At 40.2% G+C, this 13,987-nt stretch overlaps 1 long non-coding RNA gene across 1 annotated transcript; it reads right to left on the minus strand.

Moving 5' to 3' along the window:
• Positions 1–4,734: 4,734 nt before the first annotated feature.
• On the minus strand, positions 4,735–13,983 carry LOC308586319. The gene is made up of 4 exons (XR_014007805.1): positions 12,882–13,983; positions 12,384–12,538; positions 11,848–11,938; positions 4,735–5,629 (listed from the first exon to the last, which is right to left on the minus strand). It is a non-coding gene; the product is annotated as an uncharacterized lncRNA (long non-coding RNA).
• Between the last annotated feature and the right edge of the window lie 4 nt (positions 13,984–13,987).

A 13,987-nucleotide genomic window follows, 5' to 3' on the forward strand; every position in this document is an offset into this window, starting at 1 on the left:
GCTTCTTCTTTTTTTTTATTTTTACAAGGAGGAAGTGTATAATACCATTCAGTAATTGCAGCAGAAGGCTGAGATTTTTAATTTTTTTCTGAAATGAGGAAACATTACTATGGAGGGGTAGGAGGCATATAAAATATAGCCTAAAGGTATGATGTGGTTGCTAAATAAATCAGTGAGGTTTTCAGAGTTTGCTAATAATAATAAAAACAACAACAAATGCTATGCTCTAGTTAATGCTAAAAGATGGTGAGGCTGCAGTCCTATGCACACTTACTTGGTAGTAAGGCCTTTCATACCAAATGGAGCTTAATTTCAAGTACACATGCACACGGTTGCACCATAAGCTCCTCATATTTCTTTCCTAGCATATTCTTAGTTGTGTTCTATTTAAGTTAGTGTATCTTTGAAATGGGTAGCTTTGATTTGGCATTTATGGTCCGCTTTTTTCTGTTTGAAGCCAAAGCTCTAAGACAGGCCAGTGTTCATATTGCAAATAGGGGATGAGTGTCACACACTAAATTGATCTCAGCTGAAATCTAAGGCAAGAACTTCCTGAATCACAGTGCTAGCCAGTACACCAGTTTGTCTGAACTCTTTGCGATGGCAGGAGCATTGTAGGAATGAGTGTGATTCTGAAAATATGAGTAGAAGCTGCTAAGGATCATCTAGCATTTTTCTCTTGACTTCTGAATCTTTATGATTGTTGCCTTGGATTCTTTGCACACCTTAGCTAACAATTTGTCAGTTTACAAATTTTGGGAGTCCTCATCTCCTTTCATCTATTGGAATCCCCCTACCATAAATGTTCTTTAATTCACATCCTTCAAATCAAACATTGGGCTTCCCTGCTGATAATGTAAATGACAGGGAGGGACAGGGCCGGCCCAAATCTGAGGCAAGGTGAGGCAACCACCTCAGGCGGCAGGATCCACAGAGGCAGCACATCCCACTTTATATCTTTCTTCCCCTCTTGTTCCTGATACAGATCTTCACTCACCCCTTCTTCTCTGGCAATGAAAAGGGTGACATTTTTGGTTTGCCTCAGGTGCCAAAATGTCTTGGGATGGCCCCTGGGAGGGGAGATTCTTCCCATTGTCTCACAGGAGCAGCAATAGGCATATTTCATAGCAGTGTAGCTGTAATGTCTCTGGCCAATAGTAGAGGGGTGTGTGTGAATTTATCCTGCTCATGATTACCCTAATCATATTATGTCAAACACCAGACCCATACAGCTTCAACATAAATTGAGAGCTTATTATAAACAGAAACAGCAGATCACTTCAAATCAAAATAAAAGGCTGAAGAACTGGTACAAGGTTTTTAATTCCCTCCTTTCACCTGTTTTATTTATTCATTTGTGTTTATCCCCATCTCTAATAAGGGCTCAGGGCAAGAATGACCTTTTCCAAACTATGATATTGCAGTCACGGTCTGATTTGCACATCACATATAAAATGAATATCAAAGATGTAAGAAGCTTTCCTCAGTGGCTATGAAGCCAAAGATCATTCTTTCAGATTCAAAGATTGTAGATAGCCTCCTTATTATAAGGGTTTAATGTTTAAGTCCTGCCAGGTTTAGTGCAACTAAGGCAACTGACTACACACCCATAAAGAAGACTCAAGAGGCAAAAAGCTTGTAGAAATGGTCATATAACATATAGAGAAACTGTAACCCGATTAGACAAATTCAGAAAGTATGGGGGGGATGTTGTTGCTAAATCTGGTAGGAACACAGCCCTCCAATCTTCTGGACATGTTTACAGCTTCAGTCTGTGACTTCCCCGTCAAGGTTTGAGAGCAAATCACTCCATTTTTGCTAAGTGGATCATGTCCACTTTTCATCAGAATGTGCACTTCAGGCCTTAAGTGCACCAAACAAGCCAAAGGCAATAGAAAGAAGCTAAGGAGTGTCCTTAACCCAATAACCATTCTTGATGTTTTTAGAATTTCTCCTCTTACCCACACTGAATGCCAAATATGTAACCAAATTAGTGAAGCACCACTCCCAATTATAACCCCCAGAAGTGTGAAACAGGCAAGATGAAGAGTCTTAAGGGCCTACTGAAGATTCCCTCCAAAAAATCCTACTCTGTCCCTTTAAAAGCTGATGAGCACAGTCCACACTGTTTTACGGGAGGGGGGCATGGCAAGAGAGAAGTCCAAGATGGGAGCAGAGCTGTCTTAAGATAGCTAGCTTTCAGTCCTCCTCCCGGCCGCCCATGTAATTCCTCCACTCCATGCCTCCATTTGGGGAATCAGATTCCCAAGCCATCTTTACGAAAAAAATGGGTGGAGACAAACGTGTCCCCACCTAAATTGGAAATTGCTTTGTAATTGTAACAGCTATGAGTTACTTCTGTCTCCCCCAGCCAAACAACAATTCTATCCCAAATGCCATTAAACTTACCTGTTTTCGCTTAAAGGAAAATGTGTTACCAGCATCAATCGACTGCTGATACAAATATCACATATCTTACTAGCAATGATGACAAAGATCTCATCATTAATTTACAGGAACTAACCTGATTCTGATCTGAAGACGGTACAGCTTCTGACTGATAAAAATGCTAATAATACTGTACTGTTGCAGGCTGAGTAGGAAGCATAAAGGACCGTAAAGTCTGGAATCTGCTTGACCTCAAACAATAGTATCTTGAATAAAGTCTCTATTAAACATTTCTTTTTATTAGAAAATGTTAAGTTTTCAACCCCCTTCCAAAAATAAATTCCATTATTATTGTTGTTGTTGTTTCCATATGTTGTTGTTCCAATATGTGAACAACAACTTCCATGTTCAGCTGAAGTTCACATATTGGGCTACAGCCTATAGCACTTACATGGGACTATGCCCAACTGAAGCGTATATCCATGTAAAATCCGCATGAAGCATTTCTGAATTTGCAGGGATCTGTCAGTCGAACTCAGGGCACTGGAAATATGGACACTATAAGTCTAATCCTATATACATCACAAATAAGAAAAGTAAAATGGCACTCATTCTGATCGCTCCTCCACACAGCACACACATAAAATTTTGTTTCACCCCCCCCCTCAAATTACAGATAAAACTGCCCATTTCAAGGTAAGCAAAACAGTTGCAAAATGTATTTGTTTTTCTTTCTAAAATAATAATAATAATAATAATAATAATAATAATAATAATAATAATAATAATATCCCGCCCTAGCAATCCTAACAGGGTGGCTAACAATCCCGAAGCAAATGATTTTGTTGAACTTAACAATTTTAATGAAAAGTTCTTTCCAAAATTGCCTTTTGCCCTTGGTTGGAATAAATACACACAAAAATGTTTATTTTACTTGGAGGGGGAAAGAAAGGAAGGGCATGGTGAGGATCGTTGTTGAGAAATGTTCAACAAACCAACTCAAAATGGGGTGTCAGGTTTGTGAGGTTTGTTGTTGCTCGCACTGCTTTTAAACAATATATTATTTCTAGCTGGATACAAATCAAAACCCATTCCCTGTGCACCTTACAGAGCAGCAGGCTCGCTCTCGTGGCTTCTCTGTATTTGGACATCTTGATTCAGAGACATATTTCTGTATTCAATTTTTAATGAGTTCAAAATCAACTATATATGAGGGCAGCAAACTTCTCCTTGGTGCATTTATCAGTGGTCATTCTGAAGTCAAGGCAGAAACTGGGGAGGGAGGCTATTTTGTCTAACAGTCAAAACATCATCATCACCACCACCACCGCCACCACCATCATCAACATTTTTTATTTGTATGCCGCCTTTCCATAGTTAAAACAATGCTCAAGGTGGCTTACAGCCTGACAAGATTTACATAATTACCAGCATAACAAAGGTCATAAACCATAAATAAATAAAGCACATCAAAAGGTACCCAACCAAAAGGAAAACAATTTCCACATAAATCATAAAATTAAAACTAAAAAATACAACATTAATATCAATAACAATTTTAAATGATAGAGATAAAAAATAATTTTTTAAAAAAGCATCCATCTCTATTGAGCAGCAGCAGTCCTTTATGGAGCCTTCCAGCCCCCGCCCCAAGCCAGGTGAAGAGAGGCGGGGCAGGGCCCTTCAGGCTCCCAGCAGGTCAGTCCTGGGCAGCAGCAGTCCTTTATGGGGAAGAATCATAGAATCATAGAATCCTAGAGTTGGAAGAGACCACAAGGGCCATCGAGTCCAACCCCCTGCCAAGCAGGAACACCATCAGAGCACTCCTGACATATGGTTGTCAAGCCTCTGCTTAAAGACCTCCAAAGTAGGAGACTCCACCACACTCCTTGGCAGCAAATTCCACTGTCGAACAGCTCTTACTGTCAGGAAGTTCTTCCTAATGTTTAGGTGGAATCTTCTTTCTTGTAGTTTGGATCCATTGCTCCGTGTCCGCTTCTCTGGAGCAGCAGAAAACAACCTTTCTCCCTCCTCTATATGACATCCTTTTATATATTTGAACATGGCTATCATATCACCCCTTAACCTCCTCTTCTCCAGGCTAAACATGCCCAGCTCCCTTAGCCGTTCCTCATAAGGCATCGTTTCCAGGCCTTTGACCATTTTGGTTGCCTTCCTCTGGACACGTTCCAGTTTGTCAGTGTCCTTCTTGAACTGTGGTGCCCAGAACTGGACACAGTACTCCAGGTGAGGTCTGACCAGAGCAGAATACAGTGGCACTATTACTTCCCTTGATCTAGATGCTATACTCCTATTGATGCAGCCCAGAATTGCATCCCAGAAGAGCTATAGTGCAGTGGTAGAAAAGGTTCCAGGTTTAATCTCTGGCATCTCCAAGCAGGGCTGAGAAAGTCTCTTCTCCAAAACTCTGGAGAAGAATTGTCGCCTAGTATAGAGTGGACAACACTCAGATAGATAGACTAATGGTTCAACTCAGTGTAAGGCCACTTTCAATAAATTTGAGAATGTACGGGACTACATTTTGTTATTATACTGTTTTTAAATTTACTTGGAAACCCACCCAACCCTAACCTTCCACAGAATCACGCTCCAAGTATGAGCTATAGCAGGAGGGTATGTGGGAAGTCTGGCATAGCTGGGACTATGTCTGCTCCATCAACCAATGGGATGTGAATGTGGTAGAAGCTGGGTGTGGCAGCAATTGGCCGTCTGAATTTTCCCCAGCCTCTGTATGATCATATAAGAACGTAGGCAGACAAAGAGGAAGCAAGGCTGCAGGAACGCCGCAAGAGAACACTGGCAGTCTAGATGCTACATGGAGCCAGAACAGGAAGCACCCTTTCCTGTGGCTTAAACTAGCAAAGCTGGAGGCAATTCTGGGCAAATGTCACCTGGTAGTATTCCAGGAACTGAGAGGAGACAGGAGATTTGCTGTGGGTTAGAAGAAATATCAGCAGGAGTCCTTTAAGAACCAAGTTGCACTATTTAAAGCCAGCTAAAACTGTTAGGTAATGAAAAGATGGGGTAGGTGCAGGGGGTTTTTCAGCCAAAACTCAACAGAACTCAGTTCCGGCACCTCTCAGGTGGGCACCATTATAAGAGAACAAGAGTGAGTTCTCGCACCTCTTTTTCTAGAAAAATAGAACTGGGCAGATGTCTGTGATGGGCTGGGCTTCCTGACTCTGCACAAATATCAGGAAGAAGTCATGTCTTCTGTTCCCTGGATTGAAAGAGAGTGGGGGAGAGACACAAATGTTCAAAAAGAATTTGAGTGGAGTATGTTTTAAGGTTCAGAACAGATTATTCTCTAATGGGCATTTGTTAGAACTCTCAGTGCCTCACAGCAGCAACAAACAACAACCCACAACTTACGTGATCCTATCCCCAATGAAAATATTTTGATGGTGCCAGCTTTCACGTGGCTGCATACAGCATATTTGCTAATGTCTGTCATGCACGTAGGTGACAGGAGGGAAGGTTTTATAATGAGAATCTTCACAATGACCAAACACAATGGGTTACATCATTTACATACACGATCAATGACTGCATGACTGCTGGCTTTCTGTGTGAATTCCTATTGTTAGCTGTACTTAACTGAAATTAAGCTGTCATGCTCTTTAACATAAAATGTCATCCAGAATGAAAAGAAATGTAGTGACTCTCTTATACTGTTGGTCTGTGCAGATAGAAACATAGGCCTGGACATACTGTACAGCATCTTTCTGATCACCTCACCTCCAGTTGTTTTGTTCAGAAAGAATGTATGTTGGAAGCAAGAATTTCCCCAATGTATGCATGAATGTTTATTAGTACATTGCAGACGTAATTATGAACACATTGGTGTCAAGGGGACGTAACTGGTATAATTTTCTTTGTGGCATATTCCTTGCCATTACAGAACAAGGGAAACTCCTGCTTTCATGGAGCCCCTTGGTGCAAAGATGTCAGGACTGCAGCAGAAATTGAACTGTTGACTTGAGTGGACCACTCTATCCAAGGTATCCACATCAGACACTAACCCAGAAAAGGTCAGGTGACAGCTCCTGATCCTTATCCATCAGAAGCAGGTGGTATGGTGGGACAGAGGCTCTTACCTGACCTGATCTCCCAGCATGTGAGTTGCTGCTGCATATCCAAAGGGGAGGGGGAGATAAACAGTGGTACAACCAGTGTGGTGCAAACACACTGGCTACGGCAATCCAGCACTCCTGCTGGTATATTTGCACTGCACCACCTTCCCACTGTCTTGCAGCAGTGACTCCACTGCTGGGAGGTCAGGTAAGTACTTCTGCCCAAACACAACAACCACTCCTGTTGTGCATGTTTCCATATCATGCTTGGTTCCTTGGCTGAAAAACTAGGAGGGAGCAATTCTTGAAGGCAGACCACTTTCATGTTGCCCTGATCTGCCATCAAGTGCATATAGAAGTGAAATCTGTCAGATCGACATTCAAAGGCCCTAGCTATGATTCACAGCAGTTCCTGATGGGATGGCATACAAAAGGAAACTATAAGTTCAGCTCCTGTGGGGGAAGTGTTTTTAAGTAGCAGCAGTGTGATAAACTTGACTTTAAGCTTTGGTGGAAAACTTATCATACTGCTACGTATTTTATTTTCTATGCAGACTTAACTTCCTGATTCTATTTATTGTTTCTCTCCCAACTGTTTCTTTCAAGTCTATTTCTTTTAGGCATATTTCTTTGTTGTGCTTGTGTCTTTTGTTCTCCATACTGTTCTTTTATTCTGTGATCTGCCAAGCTCTGCACAATTAGAACAGCTAAGTCAACATTGCCAGCCTACTTGAATTCACTTGGCACTGTAACTAGCATTTAAGATTTGCATGGCCTATACACTCTTCATCTCTTTTATTGGAGAAGGTCATTGTAAAGTCATTTATGTATTCCTGAATAGTTTATTGATCTCCTAATTATTCTGTGTTTGTGGTTCCCTCTGATGTGTCTCTCTCTCTGTTATTTTGTTATATTATTCTAAACATTCAATAAACAAATTTCGATTTATAAAAGGCAGCTTAGACAAGAGGGTAGAAATTCCCTGAAAGTTCAAAGGAGGAACCGAATGTTTAACTTCTACTGAACTTAGAGGGTGGGAATAAAAACACAAGGCAAAGGGGAAGCTAAAGCATATCATGCCTATCCCAAAAAAATAAATAGTGATATTATGGCCTTTTCCTCCAGCACTGTGGTCACGTTAGCCTTGGTTATTTCATAGCAGTTCCAGAAATGAGCGTTAATAATTCTCAGAGTAGTTTGCCCAGAAAAATATGAAATCAGCAAAATGATTTGCACATTTTTGGAACAATAAATATCGACCTCAATTATACAAAAGAAATTTCATAATATTTCTCCTCCCCAAACAATTACAAAGCACAGCCCATCCCTGCATCCTGAAAAGGGCTCAATGACCAGAGCTAATGCCAAAAGGAGGGGTGGGCTTTACTAAAACCCATATTTTTCATTTTGGTATTAATATAGCATGCCTGCTATCCATGTCCCAGAAGAAAGGCACATATTTTCGCATGCATAAAATCCCAAAGGCATTCCCAGCAGTTAAAGGGTTTCGGATAATGGAGAAATGCTTGGCTGAAAGGGCCTACAGACACCATCGTCCCAAGAAACCCATCAAACGTATGCTTACTTCTAGGTTCACATCATGATAGCCAAAGGGAGAGGGGAGGGCACAAGGGAAATTGCTCATATACACGAAGCAACAGCATTCTCAGCATCACCTTCGAAAATTGTGATCACGAACTGCCAGCCAGGCCCAGGAGCAATTCTGCATTTGGCTGGCTGCATGGAATTATAACATCAAAACTCTAGTAATCTGCTTCTGGGTGGGCTAAGCTAGATGGACAATTGGTCTGACTCAGAATAAGAGTGTAACTACATGCTAGGCGAAGCATGGCTGATGCCAAGAGCAGCAGCCTGATGTCTGACTCTTCCCTTTTGTCTCTGAAATGTAAGGATGGGGGAGAAATTCAATTCAGCTCATATTTAAAAGTGAACCTACCTAATTTTCAGTTTACAAAACAATATGCAAACCAAAGCACAGCCATTATTCTGAATTTGCACTTTCCTGAATTTTGCAATGCAGATTTCCCACCAACTAATGTGTATAAAACATGCATTTTGGTGAAAATAACATACAGAAATGCATTATATTAGGCAGAAATGCTTTGCCAAATGTGTATATAAGGAGAAATTGCATACAAAAATTTGGGTATTTGGTGAAATTAGTACTAAAATTTTCACAAGGAGTTTGTTTTGTTTTACTTACGAGCAATGCAAAAGTCACAAGGGCAGAGACAGACCAATCATCCAGCCTGACTCTTCATTGCCCAGAGATGACTTGGGTTTGTATTCATCTTTTATATTACATTTATACCAGCATTGCTGCTGCCACTACAGCTGAAACTGTAACTGCTGCTTCTAATCACTGCATATTTGACACTGAACTTGTTGGTCAGTACAGTAAAGGTAGTTGTTGAATGCTGAGAAGAGAAAAGAAACTATAACCATAGTCCTCCCTGTTGCATTTCATTTTAGGGTGCTGAAAGAGACGTCAAACTTTTCAGCATGTGTTCGGAAATATATTTTTAAAAAGCAGTAGTTCAGCTGAACATAAATATTATTGTTTCAATCCTAATTAAAAACACAGGTCATTACTACATAAATAATAAAGCCATCAAAATATGTTTTCCTTTTATGAGGAGAAATCACATTAGGAATGGCATTTCTAACACTCACTCTCCAAAAAGCAATTTTTGACAAGTATCGCCTGTGTGTGCATATGCTTACACACACACAAACCAACACAATACAATTCTATTATATAAGAAAGCGAGAGCTCCCAGCCCTGACACTTTTATAACACCATACTGAAAAATACAGCTTTCCCAAGCAAAGAAATCGGAGAAGGCCTGTATTTTTTGTTATCTTGTATTTACATTAACTAGAATCACCATTTTACTAGCTGTGAGATCACTGACTAGAAACCCAGAGGGTGTTAGCTCCATATTTGTTGTATTGTATAGTGCTATGTGACGTTCTTTTTCCATGGGAAGCACATAGATTTCATGCGCTGTGCCGGAGGTTACAAGACCCTTGCCGTGGTCCCTATGGAGTATCACATACACCATGGTGCATTATCAAACAAAGCTGTTTTGTTTTTCTAATGAGCTCATTGAGCAAGGATGACTACCATGTGCAGATACAGAAATGGAAACAGCGTTTGCAGCTTCTTAATGATTTCTCTTTTCATTTGATGTAGCTTTGCATTGTAACTATTCATATACCTATGTTTCTTGTGTGACGGTTAATTTCTGTCTGTTATCCTGACACAAGGAGTGTCAGGTTGCATTACCATATGCGGAAATGCTCAAGTGCAAGGCTGATATGTATTTATGTATTTATATTAGCAGATAATAGCAATTATTCTATTCATGAAGAACTGTGTATGATGGTTATTGCGATAGTTGCATTGGGATTTCTATATCTTCCTGCCGCTATACAAATTGTGAGCTTTATTTTTTTTTTAATTTTATTTACAGGCACAGTTTGTCATGCAGGGGTGAGTGACACAAACACACTTGCACCATAAAGTTATATTATACGGGATATCCCAGTGGTATATCTGTTGTGGTGTAATGGTAGACCTGGCTGCTCATCTGACTGATTTTCAGCGTAGGATTGACCTCTTAATGTATCAAAAACATCACAATTAGCCAGCTCAGAAAATAATATGAGGTAAGATCATGCCCCTTTACTTTAGATAGCAGATAAGAACGCCTAGAGAACACTGGCTGGCATTAGGATATACAGGATCAGTATGGGTCTCTATAGAGACCCATACTGATTAAATACTTTCTATTAAATACTTTCTGCTTTACCTGTCAGTACCCATCTCCTCTCCCCTGCAATAGATATTCCTGATTGCCTCCATTTTAGTACCTTCTGCTGTGATTCTTATTGGTTGTTGGGAGCACCATCCTTTCTGTAACTGCTGGTGCTGCTTCATTTGCCCCACCCAAAAGTGGTTTATGTACACCAGCCTACCTTTCCCAGATGTCCTAATATGGATGTGGGTGGCGCTGAGGTACAAACCACTGAGCGTCTTGCACTTGTCGATCAGAAGGTCAGTGATTCGAATCCCTGTGGCGGGGGGAGCTCCCATTGCTCTGTCCCAGCTCCTGCCAACCTAGCAGTTTGAAAGCACAGCAGTGCAAGTAGATAAATAGGTACCGCTGCAGCGGGAAGGTAAACAGAGTTTCTGTGCGCTCTTGTTTCTGTCATGGTGTTCTGTTGCACCAGAAGTGGTTTAGTCATCTTGGCCACATGACCTGGAATGCTGTCTGTGGACAAACACTGGCTCCCTTGGCCTGAAAACAAGATGAGCGCCGCAACCCGATAGCTGTCTTTGACTGGACTTAACCATCCAGGGGTCCTTTACCTTTACCTTTAACTAATATGCACCTCTTTATCCTGACCTCTTGAAATTTTCTGATTATACCAAAAAAATTTGTATATTGGGTTGAAAATAATCCTAAATGAACTAACAGAATACTTTCATCTTACCCAGATGAAATATATAAAATATTTTCATTCTAAATCTATTTATTAAAAACCTGAAATATTGTTTAGGCTTTTGGTTGTGACAGTATCAGGGAGTTGCCTTTTGGACACCAGATTCCCTCCTTACGCCTTTCTAAGCTGAAATCAAAGCTATGTCAATTGATTCCCAAGATGCTTGCTAGTCAAAAGTACAGATGATCCAAGTCGGTTTTCTGCTGCCAAAATTTTAGCCACAGTTCCAGTCACCGTTTCTGCTCATTAGGCCGATGGGAATTGTTTAGATCATTTTCATTCTCTGCGAAGATGTGGTGCCAAGTGTTTACTATTACATATGCAAAATAATTTTCCAGAATCACATTACAAATGGGAAACGCTCAGATAACTCACAAAGACTGAAACAAATGAATAAGAAATAAATAAACAGTCCCAACTGCATGGGTTATCAGTTTTATGCACAGGATGAATAAGCCATGCACATTTCCACTAATCTGGAATTACAATAACCACTTTTCTCTTGGGGGAGGGGGGAATGGCAGCTGAAATACTGCATTAAGATGTGCTTTGTTCGCTTTTCAGAATAGCAAGGAATGGTCTTGACTGAACTGAGTTTTATTGAGTATGCAAACAATTCTAGAAATCTTAATAGTGCTGTTGGGCTACACTCCCATACCTACTTACCAGGGCCGGATTTAGGTTTGATGACTGTCAGGGAAGGAGGGAAATGAAACGTAAAGATCAAAGATGTCTCCATGCCTACTTTGTTGGTTCCGGAAACGAAAGATGCCACTCCCCGAATCTGACTCGACAGGTTGTTTAGCTTATACGTAAATCCAGCACTGCTACTTACTTGTGAATATGGCTATAAGAAGGCAATGTTTTCCTTTCCGCCCTGTAGTTGTCACATGCAGTATTGTTTCCATTTCAGTGCAGCTCATCTTCTGCAATTTTTATTTTTTTTAAATGGCATTATTCATCTTGTCTGCTGTGGCAAAGTTACATAATGTGCATAATTAATTACATTATCATGTTGCCATTACATTCTTTCACTCCATTCCTTTCAGTGCAAAGGAAATGCAATGCAAATGAGGAAGAAGCATTATCAATTACATATTATTTATTGACACAGATAGGTAGCCGTGTTGGTCTGCCATAGTCAAAATAAATTTTTTTTTCCTTCCAGTAGCACCTTAAAGACCAACTAAGTTAGTTCTTGGTATGAGCTTTCGTGTGCATGCACACTTCTTCAGATACACACTTCTGAAGAAGTGTGCATGCACACGAAAGCTCATACCAAGAACTAACTTAGTTGGTCTTTAAGGTGCTACTGGAAGGAAAAAAATTTTTATATTATTTATTGACTGAAACATCAACAAACTTGAATACCAATCATATTTGCTGGATTGATTTCTGGATATGAGATAAATAAGTGAACACTGGCATTTTTTGCTCCCATTTCCATTTCCACTGGAATTATCTGGCATTTCTTCTTAGGAAGAGATGTTGTTCTTAGGAATAGCTATTGTGAGCCGCCATGAGATCTATGGATGAAGGGCATTATACAAATTACCGTATTTTTCGCTCTATAAGACCCACCAGACCACAAGACGCACCTAATTTTTGGAGGAGGAAAACAAGAAAAAAAATATTCTCAATCTCAGAAGCCAGAACAGCAAGAGCGATCGCTGAGCAGTGAAAACAGCAATCCCTCTTGCTGTTCTGGCTTCTGGGATAGCTGTGCAGCCTGCATTCACTCCATAAAGACGCACACACATTTCCCCTTAATTTTTAGGAGGGAAAAAGTGAGTCTTATAGAGCAAAATATACGGTAAATAAATAAAAGAAGAGGAAGAGGAAGAAGTAGTAGTTAGTAATGAGACTTACTTCTGGGTAGACAGGTACAGGATTGAACTATTTCTTTTCTTTTCCAAACTTTCTTTTCCAAGCAGAATAAATGAATTTGGGGGAAAGTAAACAGCATCCATCTCAGGAAATGAACTGAACTGCAAGAGATAAGAGCTCAGATCCAGACTAAGCTAGTCACACTTTAAATCACAGGGACAAGTTCACCACGACTAAGTCTGGATATAAGTCAAAAAGGAAAAGGCAACCAAAACTTCAGAGTAAGTATCAGTATTAATATTACTGAACATATGTAGAAAACAATTGCTGGTAATTTAACTCTGCATTCTGAACGTGCTGAAGATGTTACTATTAAAGCTACAGAAGGCAAATTCTGTTGAAAAACCCAAATCAGCCTTTGTTGTAAAAAGCAGCAGAAAATTGCTGACAAAACCTAATGGAGGCATCAGAATAATCTCATTAAAGTGTAACGCACTTATTCAAAACATACAAAGAAGGTTCACAGCAGCTCTCAATCTGTTTGGGGAATGGCAGGGGAAAGAATGCATTTGACCTCATCTCCTTTTTGAGTCGAATTTTCTCCATTAACTCTATATTAAGCTCTGACATTCTAATATCCTTCACAAATACACCTTGTGTGTACACACACACACACATACACACCCAACTTTAATACATCACCCACACAAAACACCAAGTAAATAGACTTCAAATCTTAAATGTAGATAACTAAAGATAACTGGATCCTCTCCCTCTTTCCTTTTGTTCCTGATGGGAATGTATTTTTTATGTTGGCTGTGAGGGATATAAATTCTATACTTTAATGAAGATAAATATTTATACTCCTATCTGCCAGAAGCCAGGCAGTGACTGGTGGAGAGGGAGGCCTGAAATCAGAGTAGAGGGTTCTCTTCACAAGACTCCCCATTGCAGGAGTGGTAAGTTCCACTGATTTGCTGCTGCTAAGGTTGGCGTGCTTGTTTTCCTTCCTGTTGAGACCTGGGACTCATGACACTATCTGGAATCAGAGCTGGGAATAGGATTTCTCTAGTCTAGAGTCTCAGCATTAATCTGAAGTGAGGTGATGTTTGAGTGACTTCCGTGTGGCAGTTGGAAGCTTGAGCGTA

The sequence above is a fragment of the Podarcis bocagei genome, assembly GCF_964188305.1.
Source record: "Podarcis bocagei genome assembly, chromosome: 4".
Taxonomy (NCBI): Eukaryota; Metazoa; Chordata; class Lepidosauria; order Squamata; family Lacertidae; genus Podarcis; species Podarcis bocagei.